At 36.3% G+C, this 16126-nt stretch overlaps 1 protein-coding gene across 1 annotated transcript in view; it reads left to right on the top strand.

The window, feature by feature from the left end:
• Positions 1–16126, top strand: part of GPC6 (glypican 6) — a 1190689-nt gene that overhangs the window by 797126 nt on the left and 377437 nt on the right. The window lies entirely within an intron of this gene.

Consider the following 16126-nt stretch of genomic DNA (forward strand, 5'->3'; position numbering starts at 1 on the left):
GATGACAGTCCATGGCTCAACCATCAGCCAACTGATGAGAACATGGCCAAACTTGTGTTGTGTAATCTCTCCAAAACTGATATTGCTATTTTTTTTTTCTTTTCTTCCTTGTTAAGACTTTTTCTAATAAAATTTGTGCTGTTACTTTGCAGGATGAAGTGAAGAATAGAAATTTTCCATGGAAACACTAGTGTTTTGAGCCAGGGGAATTCTCATGTAGGGCTCATCAGGAATTAGAGTGACTAATGTGAATTTCTTTGTGTGCTAACAACTGTATTGTCCATAAACTCTTTGTCCATGGAATTCTCCAGGCAAGAACACTAGAGTGGGTTGCCATTTCCTTCTCTAGGGGATCTTCCTGACCCAGGGACTGAACTCGGATCTCCTACATTGAGGCAGATTATTTACCATCTGAGCCACCAGGGAAGCCCTTTAAAATGATTGTCATTCAGTCACTCAGTCGTGTCTGACTCTGCAGCCCCATGACTGTAGCCCTCCAGGCTCTGCTGTCCATGGGATTTCCCAGGAAAGAATACTGGAGTGGGTAGCTGTTCTCTTTTCCACAGGATCTTCCTGACCCAGAGATTGAACCCAGATCTCCTACATTGAAGGCAGATTCTTTTTACCATCTGAGCTAGCAGGGAAGCCCAATCCATAAACTAGGTAACATCCTTTCTAATGGAAAGAAGGTATATTGCTGGTCATGGAGAACTATTAATAGGTAGAAAGATAGATAAATAGGTGACATAATAATAACACAAGTTCCATATCCATGTGTTGTGCATCAAAATCTACCAAAACACCACAATATGGTGTTAGTCTATATTCCTATGTGTATGGGACATATTTTAATATTACTCACCTCCCACCATATGCCAGCTCCTTGTATTAGGCATTTAAAGTTGTGCATGTTCCTGAGAAAATGATTGATTTGGTTTTACATTCTTAAAAATGCCACATCCCTTTACTTTAAAACCAGATTGTGTGTATTCCAGAGAAGATACATTAGAAATATGTTAGTTCCATGATACAGAGGCTGGAAATTCATAGCTTTTACCAAAGTGGATTCTCACAGCAATGACTCATATTTAAAGTCACCACTAAAACATTGCTTCTAAGTGAAGTAATATTTAAGCTATAATTTCATAGGAAGACAACCACTACCTGAGGAAGCACTTAAGGATCTTGTTTTACATTTCATGTTCCCGTATTTGAAATTTTACATTTGGGTAAAGTTTGGAATGTCAAGCAGAATGCTCAAATCAAAGACAGTATCACCAAGACCGCAAGATGATAGAGCAAGATAAAATTAAAATGATATTGTGTCCTACCGGGTAAACACATTAGAAAGCCCTCTCAAGTATGTATTTAACTAGTAGAAAGAGCTGGTTTATACTAATGGGTGAAAAATATTCATTTCTGTGTGTGTGTATGTATGTGTGTAATTTACTTAAGTGCTATTTGGAACTATTCCAAAGTGAATAATAACACACATTTACTAACTTCTCTGACAGTTTTATTTATGTTTTAAGACATAAAATTAAATATAGAAAGTGGATCTAGGTAACATTGAATTTATGACATAATCTGACAAGGACTAACAAGGCTGTCAGGAACTGATATAGACCTTAACTCACCTTACTTCCCCATGGCCTGGTTCTGTTCCACAGCATTGATGATGCTTAAACTCGACTTTGGAAATTCTTCAGTTATGGTTATTAGGTATGCAAATTATATCTATTTCTTTTCTCCAAGACCCAGCAGGTTCTATCATCATTTCATGACTTGCAAATGTTTTATATGCTTCATGCTTTTCTGGGGAGGTTTCTGCTTAATAAGTAAATTACATTGTTAAAAATAGGTTGGTTTTTTTTTTTTTTTTTTATCACAGGGGTGTTATAAATATTTGTCATCCAGATAGAGAACATTTTTCCTTCAGACTCTGATTTGCAATTTGTAATTGTTTACTGCCTTGTTCTTTCTCGGTTGTACATGATGGACAGAGATACTCTTGGAGCATACACATTTTAATCAACATTCAAACTGAATTGAAAGGCACAAAGGTTTTCTGTTTGTATGCTCAAAAATTAATATCTGCCAAGCCACCATTAACCAATAGCTGCAATAATAGGTGACTTCTCAAGAGAAAGTATTAAAATATCATTCAGGTCACATATATCAAACTAATTTTTGAATCTGTAATTCAAGGATAATATTAAACCACATGGCTAAATTAAGCTTCCTGTAAGTGATTAAAAAAAAAGTCTGTAACTCTGTAATTTCCCTTAAAACTTACAAATATGGTAGTAGGAATTTATTTGTTAAAGGTACTTTTTTATCCCTGAAATGAAATTTTAGAACATTTCATCACACAGAAAATGTGTACCTATTAGCAGTCACCCTCCGTTCTCCACATCTGCTTCTCCCGCTCCCTCACCCCAGCCCCTGACAATCACTAACCTACTTTCTGTCTCGATGGATTTGCCTATTTGGGGCATTTTGTATATAAATGGAATCATAATACAAGGTCATCTATGACTGGCTTCGGTCTTGTAACATAATATCATTTCAAAGTTTATCCATGAAGCAGCATGTATCACAATTTCATTTCTTTTAGTTGATGAACAACATTTCATTTTATGGATGTACCATGTTTAGTTTATCCATCCATCAATTGATGGACATTTGGATTGTTTTAAGGCTTTGCCTATTATGAATGATGCTTCTATAAACATTTATGTACAAGTTTTGTGTGGTATATTTTTTCATTTCTCTTGAGTGTATAACCAGGAATAGAATTGCTGGTTCATGTAGTAGTTCTGTTTTTCTAAAATGGCCATCATTGTACATTCCTATCAGCTATGTTTAATGATTCCAGTTTCTCTATATCCACATCAACACTTGTTACTGCCTGCCTTTTTTATTATAGTCATCCTACAGGTATGAGTGATACCTCATTTTGATTTGAACTCATTTGTTAGCAATGAATGATGTTGAACATCTTTTATAAGCTTGTTCAGTTCAGTTCAGTTCAGTCGCTCAGTCATGTCCAACTCTTTGCGACCCCATGAATCACAGCATGCCAGGCCTCCCTGTCCATCACCAACTCCCAGAGTTTACTCAGACTCATGCCCATCAAGTTGGTGATGCCATCCAGCCATCTCATCCTCTTTCGTCCCCTTCTCCTCCTGCCCCCAATCCCTCCCAGCATCAGGGTCTTTTCCGATGAATCAACTCTTCACATGAGGCGGCCAAAGTATTGGAGTTTCAGCTTCAGCATCAGTCCTTTCTTTTTTTTTTTTTTTAATTTTTTAATTTTTTTATTTTTTTTTATTAGTTGGAGGCCAATCACTTCACATTTCAGTGGGTTTTGTCATACATTGATATGAATCAGCCATGGATTTACACGTATTCCCCATCCCAATCCCCGCTCCCACCTCCCTCTCCACCCGATTCCTCTGGGTCTTCCCAGTGCACCAGGCCTGAGCACTTGTCTCATGCATCCCACCTGGGCTGGTGATCTGTTTCACCATAGATAGTATACATGCTGTTCTTTTGAAATATCCCACCCTCACATTCTCCCACAGAGTTCAAAAGTCTGTTCTGTATTTCTGTGTCTCTTTTTCTGTTTTGCATATAGGGTTATCGTTACCATCTTTCTAAATTCCATATATATGTGTTAGTATGCTGTAATGTTCTTTATCTTTCTGGCTTACTTCACTCTGTATAAGGGGCTCCAGCTTCATCCATCTCATTAGGACTGGTTCAAATGAATTCTTTTTAATGGCTGAGTAATATTCCATGGTGTATATGTACCACAGCTTCCTTATCCATTCATCTGCTGATGGGCATCTAGGTTGCTTCCATGTCCTGGCTATTATAAACAGTGCTGCGATGAACATTGGGGTGCACGTGTCTCTTTCAGATCTGGTTTCCTCAGTGTGTATGCCCAGAAGTGGGATTGCTGGGTCATATGGCAGTTCTATTTCCAGTTTTTTAAGAAATCTCCACACTGTTTTCCATAGCGGCTGTACTAGTTTGCATTCCCACCAACAGTGTAAGAGGGTTCCCTTTTCTCCACACCATCTCCAGCATTTATTGCTTGTAGACTTTTGGATAGCAGCATCATCAGTCCTTTCAATGAACACCCAGGACTGATCTCCTTCAGGATGGACTGGTTGGATCTCCTTGCAGTCCAAGGGACTCTCAAGAGTCTTCTCCAACATCACAGTTCAAAAGCATTAATTTTTCGGTGCTCAGCTTTCTTCACAGTCCAACTCTCACATCCATACATGACCACGGAGAAACCATAGCCTTGACCAGATGGACCTTTGTTGGCAAAGTAATGTCTCTGCTTTTTAATATGCTATCCAGGTTGGTCATAACTTTCCTTCCAAAGAGTAAGCATCTTTTAATTTCATGGATGCAGTCACCATCTGCAGTGATTTTGAAGCCCCCAAAAATAAAGTCTGACACTGTTTCCACTGTCTCCCCATCTATTTGCCATGAAATGATGGGACCAGATGCCATGATCTTAGTTTACTGAATGTTGAGCTTTAAGCCAACTTTTTCACTCTCCTCTTTCACTTTCATCAAGAGGCTTTTTAGTTCCTCTTCACTTTCTGCCATAAGGGTGGTGTCATCTGCATATCTGAGGTTATTGATATTTCTCCCGGCAATCTTTATTCCAGCTTGTGCTTCTTCCAGTCCAGCGTTTCTCATGATGTACTCTGCATAGAAGTTAAATAAGCAGGGTGACAATATACAGCCTTAATGTACTCCTTTTCCTATTTGGAACCAGTCTGTTGTTCCATGTCCAGTTCTAACTGTTGTAAGCAATTTGCATATCTTCTTTGGGGAAACATCTATTCAAGTCCTTTGCCAATTTCTTTTTCCAAATTTTTAATTGAGTTGTTTGTCTTCTTGCTGTTGTGTTGTAAGAGTTCTGTACATATATCCTGGATACTTGACTCATCAGATCTATGATTTGCACATATTTTCTCCCCTTTGTAGAGTATCTTTTCACTTTGTTGATAATGTCCTTTGATGCACAAAAGCAGCATTTTAATAAATTCCATTTTTTCTCCTTTTGGTGTCATATCTAAGAGTCTGTTGCTAAATTCAGTCATGAAGATTTACCCTATAGTTTTCTTTCAAGAGTTTATATATTTCTGCTCATATATGGGTCACTGGATCCATTTTGAGAAATTCTGTGCATGGTATGAGGTAAAGTCTAACCTTGTTTGCACGAACATATCCAGTTGTCCTAATTTGTTAAAGAGTGTTATTTCCCTGTTGAATGATTTCCCACCCTTGTGAAAATCAGTTGGCCATGAGTATATGTGTTTAGCTTACAACTCAATTGTACTGATCAATAGGTCTATCCTTATGACAGTATCATGGTATTCTTTTTCTTATTATTGATATAATTATTGTGGTAAAAAAAAAAAAAGCATGAGCTCTATTTTCTTCAGCTTTTAAATGCAGTGTTGTTAAGTGCATGACATTGTTGTATAGCAGATCTCTAGAACTTTTTCATCTTGCCTGATTGAGACTCTATATCCATTGAACAGCTACTCTCCTTTTCCCTCTCCCTGTCAGCTCCCGACAACCACTGTCCTGTTTCCTGCTGCTATGAATTTGACTATTTTAGATACTTCATGTAAGTGCAATCATGAGCATTTGTCCTTATTTCTGGCTTATTTCACTTAGCATAATGTTGTCAAGGATCATCCATGTTGTTGTGTATAGCAGGGTGTCCTTTTTTAAGGTTGAATAATATTTCACTGCATAAATACACCTCATTTTCTTTATCTATTCATTTGTTCATGGACATTTAGTTTGCTTCCCCCTCTTGGTTATTGTGAATAATGCTGCAGCTATTAACATGAAGTGCAAATACCTCTTCCAGAACCTGTTTTAAATCTGATTTGAATGGATACTCAGGAGTGCAATTGCTGAATACAGTACCACAATGTTTTGGTTACTTTAGCTTCATAGTAAGTTGTAGGAAGTTTTGAAATTAGAACGCATGGATGCCCCAAATCTGTTCCTTTTTTTTCACAATCATTTTGGCTATGTGGGTCCCTTGTAATTCTGTAAGAGCTTGAGGATTGGTTTTTCCATTTTTTCTAGGAAAAACTGTTGGGGTTTTGGTAAATTTTACAGAGAGTATGTAGTTAACTTTTAGTAGTATGCCCACCTAACAACTTTGCTTCCAATACAGGAACACAGGATATCTTTCCATGTGTTTAAGGCTTCTTAAACTTCTTTCATCAATGCTTTATAGCTTTCAAGTGTAAAATTCTGCCACTTCCTTGGTTAAATTTATACCTAGGTATTTTATTCTTTTGAATAATATTGTAAATGGAATTTTTTTAATTTCCCTTTCAGATTGCTCATTGCAAGTGTATAAAAACTTACTGGATGTTTACATGTTGATCTTGTACTCTGTGATTTCATTTATTAGCTCTAGTAGTTGTTTTTGTAAGTTATTGGGATTTCCTATTTATAGGATCATGTCATCTGTGAATAAAGGTAGTTTAATTCTGCTTTTTCAATTTGGGTACCTTTTATTTCTTTTTCTTGCCTAGTGACTCTAGCTAGAATTTACAGTGCAGTCTTGAATAACAGAGGCCAAAGCAGGCCTCCTTGTCTTGTCTCTGATCTTAGGGAGAAATCTTTCAAAGTTTCACCATCAAGTATGATGTCAGCTGTGGATTTTTATAAATCCCCTTGATCACCTTTAGGAAGTTCCCTTATATTCCTAGTTTTCTGGAAGTATTATCATGGAAGAGTGGTGAACTTTGTCAAAAGCTGTTTTTGCATCACTTAAAGTGATTGCATGCATTTTTTTCCCTTTATTCTACGAATATGGTATATTATATTGATTGATTTTCTTTTGATGAACTTCCCTCACATTCCTGGGATAAATTCCACTTGGTCATGGTTTATAATATTTTTAATACATATTCAGTTTACTAGTGTTTTGTTGAGGATTTTAAAACTACATTTTAAAAGGTATACTGCTCTATCCTTTCCTTTCCTTATTATGTCTTTGTCTGGCTTTGGTATCAGGTAATTCTAGTCTCTTAGAATGAGTTAGGAAATATTCTCTCACTTTCTATTTTAGGAATAAACTTAAGAAGGATTTTTGCTAAATTTTCTTTAAATGTTTGGTTGAATTAACCAGTAAAGCCATCTGGTTCAGGGTTTTTCTTTGTTTGGAGTCTTTGTTTACTATTTCAGTCTCTTTACTTGATATGAGTTTCTTTCATATTTCCTATTTTTTCTTGATTCAGTTTTGTAGGTTGTATATTTCTAGGAATTTGTCTATTTCATCAATGTTATCTAATTGGTTGGGATATAAATTAGTTTCCTAGGGCTGCTATAGCATATCATCACAAATGAAATGATTTAAAACAACAGAAATGTATTCTGTCACAGTTCAGTAGGCTGGAAATCTGAGGCCAACGTGTCAGCAGAATTGATTCTTTCCAGAAGCTCAGAGAAAGAGACTATCCCATGCCTCACTCCCCACTTCTGGGAGAATAAAGATCTGAAATAAAAAACTTAAGGAAGTTAAGATCTGAAATCAAAAACTCTATGCCTTAAGGAACTAGAAAGAGAAGAGTGAACTAAAACCAAAATTTTGCTTATCCCCATTCCAATTTTATTGGTTTCTTCCCTTTGCTAACTTTGGTTTTGATTTCTTCTTCTTTTTCTAGTTTCCTAAAGTTTAACATTAAGTTATTGATTTCAGATATTCTCTTTTAAGATAGGCATTGATGGTTATAATTTTGCATGTTGCATTTTTATTTTTTGTTTATCTAATTATTTTCTAATTTCCCTAGTGATTTCTTCTTTAATCTCTCCGTCAGATAAGAAAAGAGTATGTGATTTAGTTTCCACACATTTGTGAAATTTCAGGTTTTCCTTCTGACACTAATTTCCAGTTTTATTCTGTTTTGGTCAGAGGAGATACAGTGTATGATTGCTATCATTTTAAATTTCTTGAGACTTAAGATTTAGCAATGCCTTTTTACTGAAATTTAGAAGTCCATTTTATTTATTTATTTTTCTTTTTCTCCCCAAACTTTAAACTTTTATTTTGTATTGGGGTATAGCTGATTAACAATGTTGTGGTAGTTTCAGGTAAACAGTAAAGGGACTCAGCCATAAATAAACATATATCCATTCTCCCCCAGCCCCTCTCATCCAGTCTGCCACATGACATTGAGCAGAGTTCCATGTGCAAAACAAGAGGCCCTTGTTGGTTGTCTATTTTAAATATAGCAGAGTGCACATGACCTTCCCAAAGGCCCTAACTATCCCTTCCCACTGGCAACCATAAGTTCATTTTCTAAGTCTGTGAGTCTCTTTCTGCTTTGTAAGTTCATATTTATATCATTTCTTTTTAGATTCCACATATAAGGGATGTCATACCATATTTTTCCTTCTCTGTCTGACTTACTTTACTCAATATGATGCTTTCTAGGTTCATGCATGGCGCTGCAACTGATATTATTTCTTTTTTTTAATGGCTGAGTAATATTCCATTGTGTATATGTACCACATCTTCTTTATCCATTCCTCTGTCAATAGACATTTAGCTTGCTTCCACGTCTTTGCTATTTTAAAGAGTGCTACAATGAACATTGGGGTGCATATATCTTTTCAGATCATGTTTTTCTCTGGATATATGCCCAGGAGTGGGATTGGTGAGTTATATGGTAGCTCTATTTTTAGATTTTTAAGGAACCTCCATACTGTTGTCTATAGTGACTATAGCAATTTACCTTCTGACCAACAGTCTAAGAAGGTTCTCTTCTCTTCACATCCTCTCTAGCATTTGTTGTTCATGGATTTTTTGATGATGGCCATCCTGACCAGTATGAGGTGATATCTCCTTGTCATTTTGATTTGCATTTCTCTAATAACCAACAATGTTGAACATCTGTTCATGTGCCTATTCACCATTTGTATGCCCTCTCTTTGGAAAAATGTCTATTCAGGTCTTCAGTTCATTTTTTTAGTGGACTGTTTGTTTTGATAGCAGTCCATTTTATTTTGAAACATTCTTTTAATTGCTTAGTTGCTATGAGTTCTTTTTTTCTAATTAGATTCTAGAGTTTCAAGAAAGTGATTCTGTCAATTTTTGCTAGTTTCATGGTTGCTTCAATGGAAGGACTGATTCTTGGAGTTTCCTACTTCACCATTCTGTGATGTCACCCTTCCCCCATGCTGATCTTGCTGTTACGTGGCTTTCTTCAGAAGTCATCTCTGTGTTCATCGCTACTTCCCAATTTTGAGCCAAATGCCCCTTTTAGGGTTCCCTTTACACTGCACTTACCAATACAAAGCATTTTTTTTCCCTGGAAGTGAATGTATTCTGAGCATCCCAACACTGGGTACAAGGTCTCTTTATTCTTCCCCATCTTGTTGTTCAGTTGCTAAGTAATGCCCAACTATTTGAGGCTCCATGGACTGCAACAAGCCAGGTTTCCCTGTCTTTCACTATCTCCCAGAGTTTGCTCAAACTCATGTCCATTAAGGTAGTGATGCCATCCAGCCATCTCATCCTCTGTCGCCTCCTTCTCCCACTGCCCTCAATCTTTCTCAACATCAGGGTTTTTTCCAGTGAGTTGGGTCTTTGTATCAGGTGGCCAAAGTATTGGGACTTCAGCTTCAGTATCAGTCCTTCCAGTGAATATTCAGGGTTGACTTCCTTTAGGATTAACTGGTTTGATCTCCTTGCAGTCCAAGGAACTCTTGAGAATCTTCTCCAGAACCACTGTTTGAAAGCATCAATTCTTCAGTGCTAGCCTTTGTTATGGGCCAACTCACATCTGTACATGACTCCTGGAAAAACCTTAGCTTTGACTATAAGGACTTTTGTCAGAGAAGTGATGTCTCTGCTATTTAATACACTGTCTAGGTTTGTCATAGCTTTCCTTCCAAAGAGCAAGTATATTTTAATTTCATGCCTACAGTCACAGTCTTCAGTGATTTTGGAACCCAAGAAAATAAAATCTGTCACTGATTCTACTTTTTTCCCCATCTACTTGTCATGAAGTTATGGGAATGGATGCTATGATCTTAGTTTTTTGAAAGTTGAATTTTGAGCCAGCTTTTCCACTCTTCTCTTTCACCCTCATCAAGACACTCTTTAGTTCTTCACACTCATCACCATAAATGTTGAATTAATGAAAGTTGCATGAGTAAACAAAGAAGAAGCAAATTTAAATTCTCATGAAGTTACTACAAAGCCAATTTATAGATTGCTGATTGTTAAAAGAATTATAATTAAACTTACTTAACATGAAAACTAATTTGAATATAATTTATTCATTCTTGAGGCCTTCAGAAGACACTTCAACATCTCATAATATATTAAGGTGATGAGTAAAAACATCTCATTATTTAATCTATCAGTTATCAACTGTGGAGGATAGCATCTACTGTTGTTCAAAAGCATTTTTAATTTATTCTAGTGAAGTCATTCCTTTATATTAACTTGTTCAACTTTTGAGAGCCCTATCTGTCTGTATTCTGACATACATGTTTATTTGATTATTCTGGCTGTATGATTTCCATAGAAACAAGCTCTTGAGAGGTTATATGTTCAAGTAAAGATTTATCACTTTCACATGCTTTCTTGATTTTTAAAACTACTTTAAGAGAAAATCTTGTTTTACTTTGGCTACTGTTAGGAATTGCTAATGTGAGCACCAATGCTTGAATGTCGCCCCAGATACAGAAATCTCAAGTATATTAAAGACCTTAAATGAATTGTTATTATATGACTTAGGGTATGCCATGCCTCAAATCACATTTAGAAACTGTAAGAATTACTTGCTATAACATCCTGACACATATAGCTAGCCAGGTAGGTAAGTCTTAGTCTACATCCCAATATAGATTTATTAAGGATTTGTTTTGTATTCCTTTTTAAAAAGAAACATAGGGTGACTTCCCTGGGGGCCCAGTGGTTGACTTGACTTTGCCTTCCAGTGCAGCAGGGGCAGGTTCAATCCCTGGTCAGGGAGTTAAGATCCTACATGCCATATCCAAAAATGCCAAAACATAACACGGAAGAAATGCTGTAACAAATTCAATAACTACTTTAAAAATGGTCCACATCAAAAAACATCTTGAAAAGAAATGCAAACAAAAACAAAACCTACAAGCTTATAAACTAAGAGATCAATTGTTTGTATGTTATTTATTTTTTCAGCAATTTTACAAGGAATCCTTGTTATAAATTTTAATGTTACTCCTCAAATGGTATTATTATTCTTCAAAACGAGTCAACTCTAAATAATTTCATTATATATAAACCACATCAAAAGATGTTAACAGAAGGACTAAACCCAAGATGCAAGGATTTCATACTGAAATCTCACTTGGTTTACTCACAATGTAGTGTCTATCTTTCCAGGAGCAGGATAACAGAGTAAGAACCATTGGCTATTCTCTACCCGCCCCGCAACCCCAGTATTGTAAATTTGTGACAAAGTGATGCTAGCGGTGAAGGACGACATGTAAAAGTTAGGTGAAAATACTAATAATTACAAAAAAAGAATGTGTTACCATGAACTTCTTTTTTCTTCGCTTAAAAACATTATTGTATTTTGCCAAGTGGAAATCAGAAATCACTCTTATAAACATCTAAATTTATTCCTTTACCTAAATTTATTTCCCAGTCTTCTTTGAATATCTAGGAAGTTATAGATACATTTTTTAAAATAGTCAAAATTCACATTACCAACTCAAAAAACCTCAACATTTGGTTTCTTAAGGTGAATTGCAGTCTTTATTATTGCTAAATGAGCACAATTTTCTTTAGGAGGCATTTTTTAATAGTTCATAAGATGTATACATTTGAGATCTTATTCTATTGTAAATTTTAAATATGAGTTTTTAAACTCTTTTCCTTATTTTGGTTTTGCCAAATATACAGATATATCTATTATTTCGGAATTATTGTTCATTTAATGTTTCATATTTTCTAGAGTCCAACTGGTGAATGATTTTATGTCGGATGCTTACTAGAGCCTACTGAAGTTAAAATCCCACTATAGATATTACTCAGAGGAAATTCACCATAAATTTAAAAGTAGATAATACACCTATTAAAATGACCAAAATAAAAAATAGTAATAATACCAAATACTGGCATGGATGTGAAGAAAACTGGATCTCTCATATATTGCTAGTGGAAATGTAGAGGACTTCACTATTCTGGAAAATAGTTTGGCTATTTCTTGGAAAACTAAACACACACTAACCGTTTGACCCATTAATTGCTCTCTTGGACATTTATCCCAAAGAAATGAAAACTTATGTTTATGCAAAAATCTCTGCATTAATGCTTATAGAGGCTTTACCCCTAATAGCAAAGTATTGGAAACAACCCACGTATCCTTCAGTGAGTGAAGAGTTCTACAAATTTCGTATATCCAAACAATACTACTACTCAGCAAATAAAAATACTACTCAGCAAATAAAAAGGAATGAATACATGCAACAACTTGGATGGACCTCAAGGGCATGCTCAGTTAAAAAAAAAAAATGAAGCTTAAAATGTTACATACTAGTTGATTCCTACAATGATAAAGATATAAAGATGAAAAATAGATTAGCCGTTGCTTGGTGATAGGGACAAGGGGTGGGTCAGGAGCACAACAGAATGCTTTTGTGGTGACAAAAAAGTTCTGTATGTTGACTGTGGTATGGTTACACTAATCCATACATAGGATTACATGGCATAGAAGTATAAACATGCACACACATGCAAAGAATGTAGGCTTAAAAAATCATGAAAACTGAATAAGTTCTATAGTTTCATTAGCAGCAATGTGTCAGTGTTGGGCTTTCCTGGTAGCTCAGAAATAAAGAATCCACCTGCAATGCAGGAGACCTGAGTTTGATCCCTTGGTTGGGAAGATCCCCTGGAGGAGGGCGTGACAACCCACTCCAATATTCTTGCCTGGAGAGTTCCCATGGACAGAGGAGCCTGGAAATGTCTGTGAGACTTTGTTATGGTTTTATGAGATGTTTCCATTGAGGAAAGATGAGTGAAGGGTACCCAGGACTCTACTGGTTTTGCAACTTCTTATGAGTCTATATTGACTTTGAAATTAAAATAATTTTTAAGAATAGTAGCACCATTATAAAACACTACTATACATTTTAAAAATAGGCATAGCCTACTGGTATTTGAATGCAATTGGCATCTGAAACAACCTCTTTTCAAAGGCTTACTTCTAAAAGTCTTCAGTTTGAAGTGATTCATTTTTTTTTATTTTAATTCAAGTATGCAGTTGTGTCACTTCAAAAAATATGGTCTGTGAACATAAAAGTTTCAGCTCTGTCCTCCACACTTTTTCTTCTTCTTCTTCGAACGCCCTTTATTTGACCAGGAAGGATGTCATTTCCTAGAGCACTGAGAAAGCCACATTTAACTTGAACAGCATTGTTCTTTTAGGTTATTAAGGGTATTCAATTTTCTCTGATGGTTGCTACTCTGAGTTGGAGACTCTTCTGAAAAGTCAGACTGAGAAAATTGCCCTAGTTCCAATACTCACACATACACACAAATGCCACAAAACTTTGGAATTAATACAATCAATAACCTTTGAAAATGGAGTTAAAAGCAACAGTTGAATGCTAAGATGTAGCAAACTATCTTGTTCCCTTTTTCTTTGAATATCAATGTGGCCAGGGAATTGAGAACCACAATAGAGAGTTCAATTGAACAAGCATTTATTGAGTACCTAAATCATAATACCTTACAATGATGTTCATGTTATGCAGAGCGGTACAGGTTATAGTGATGAGAAAGAGTCCATACCATCCAAGCAATGTCAAATTTGCATCCCCACTATTCACACAATGCTGGAGACCTGGGGTCAGTCCCTGGGTCGGAAAGATCCCCTGGAGAAGGGAATGGCTACCCACTTCAGTATTCTTGCCTGGAGAATTCCATGGACAGAGGGGCCTGGTGGACTAGTCCATGGGGTTCAAGGAGTCAGACACTACTGAGCAACTAATAACTGGGCTTTATACTGACACATTGAGTGAGAAACAGCAAAGCTTTATATAACACCAGTGACAAGGAAATCAAACATTCAGCAGAGTCAAGGGAAGAAATAGCTTAGCTACCTTTGGTGAAAATAGAGTAGGTCTCTGGAGAAAGGCATCAGGTCAGGAGAGTAGTTGCAAGGCTATGAAAATTAAAGTGCTATGAACAATGGTTTGCAGGACTGCAACCATACCAAATGAGTAAAATGTATAAGAATTTGGAATTTCACATACAGAATTTCTCTATTTTCTGTGAATGATATGGGATACATGTGGATAAAGTGTTTTTTTTTTAAATTCTGCTCAATTGTGGATAAAATTTGGCATTTTCAACAAAATATCCTATTTCAAAAAGTGAAAATTAATTGCCCCGTCATGTCCGATTCTTTGCGACCCCCATGGACGGTATCCTCTGTCCATGGGATTCTCCAGGCAAGAATACTGGAGTGGGTAGCCATTCCCTTCTCCAGGGGATCTTGCGAACCCAGAGATTGAACCCAGTAAGCCTGGCATGCTTCAGTCCACGGGGTCACAAATAGTCCGACCCAACTCAGCGAGTGAACAACAGCAGTCCTATCTGGAGAGGTAGATATGGTGGTACTGATAAGAGCTCAGAAGAAAAGTCACCAGACTCCTCTCTTTTGTTTTCATTTCTGTTGGTTTTGTTGATGGAAAGTAAATCTTAGCAATAGTGGATACTAAGCCATTCTCCTTTTTTTTTTTTTTTAATGTAAAAAAGCCAATTATATTCTACTGTGCTTATTTGATTTGGACTACTTAAAGTGCTAACCTTCTATCGTTGATCAGGTTAATTCTATTTTATTAAAGTCAACATTAAATTATCAAGAAAATTAAAAATCAAAATGATAATCCTTTACTATGAAATGCATTAAAACTAAGGTGGTGGATTAATGGATGGATGAGAAAGAGAGATGTGTGAAAAAAAATCAGTGAAGAAAATTTTCACAAAATTTTGGAAAGAAAATACAAAAAGATTAAGAGGATAACAGGAGCTTTTGGTGCATAGATAGATGCATAGATAGATGATAGATAGATAGATAGATGATAGGTAGATGATAGATAGATAATAGATGGCTTCATTTCTTGAAATAGTAACTTAAGGACTTTGCCAGTTTTCTTGGTCTGAATCGAAGAGACTGCCAAATATTTCTCCAGCACAGATGGGTTTATTCAGGATCAGCAGAGAACTCAATTCAGAAAAGAAAGGAGGGCACCTTTTTGGAGGAGAAAAGGAAGTTGGGAGCTCTGTTCTAGTGAATAGAGTCCTTGGCTTTTCATTGGCTGGGTCCTCGTCTCTGCTATTGTTGCAGGTGTGAGAGCTCCCCCTTCTGGTCTCCCAACTCTATTTAATTGAGGGTTTTGTTTATGAATTTTTTACAATGTACACCAGAAAATTAAGAAAATGTTACAGAAACCAAATTCTTGCATTAGAAACCTCAAATATAGTTTCCAGACAAAGGATAAAATGATGGAGATAAGCTGTGGTAGTGGAAAATATCCATTTATATGGAAATACCTTTTACTGCCCTATCTTTACATTGGCGTCATGCTTTGTCAGTATCTGAAGTCTCTGGGCATGTAATTGTCACCTGGGGCCCAGGTCTAGCCAATAAGACTTTAACTCTCCAGGAAATCCAAACAATAGAAATTAGACTTGTCTTCAGAGCAAGAGCACAAGAACAGAAACAGGTAGTTACTTGACTAAACCATCGATGTTATATGGAATGTCTAAAAAATACGTCACAAATGTTTGTATCTGGCTTCCCTAGTGGCTCAGTGGTAAAGAATCAGCCTGCAATGCAGGAGACACGGGTTGGATCCCTGGGTTGGGAAGATTCCCTGGAGAAGGAAATGGCAATCCACTCCAGTATCCTTGCCTGGGAAATCCCATGGACAGAGGAGCCTGGCGGGCTATAGTTCCATAGGACTGCAAAGAGTTGGACATGACTTATTGACTAAATAACAATGTTTGTATCCAGCCATGAAAAAGGGCTTTCTGTATTTTTTTTTTTCTGGTTTT

The sequence above is a fragment of the Dama dama genome, chromosome 30 (assembly GCF_033118175.1).
Source record: "Dama dama isolate Ldn47 chromosome 30, ASM3311817v1, whole genome shotgun sequence".
Classification (NCBI taxonomy): domain Eukaryota; kingdom Metazoa; phylum Chordata; class Mammalia; order Artiodactyla; family Cervidae; genus Dama; species Dama dama.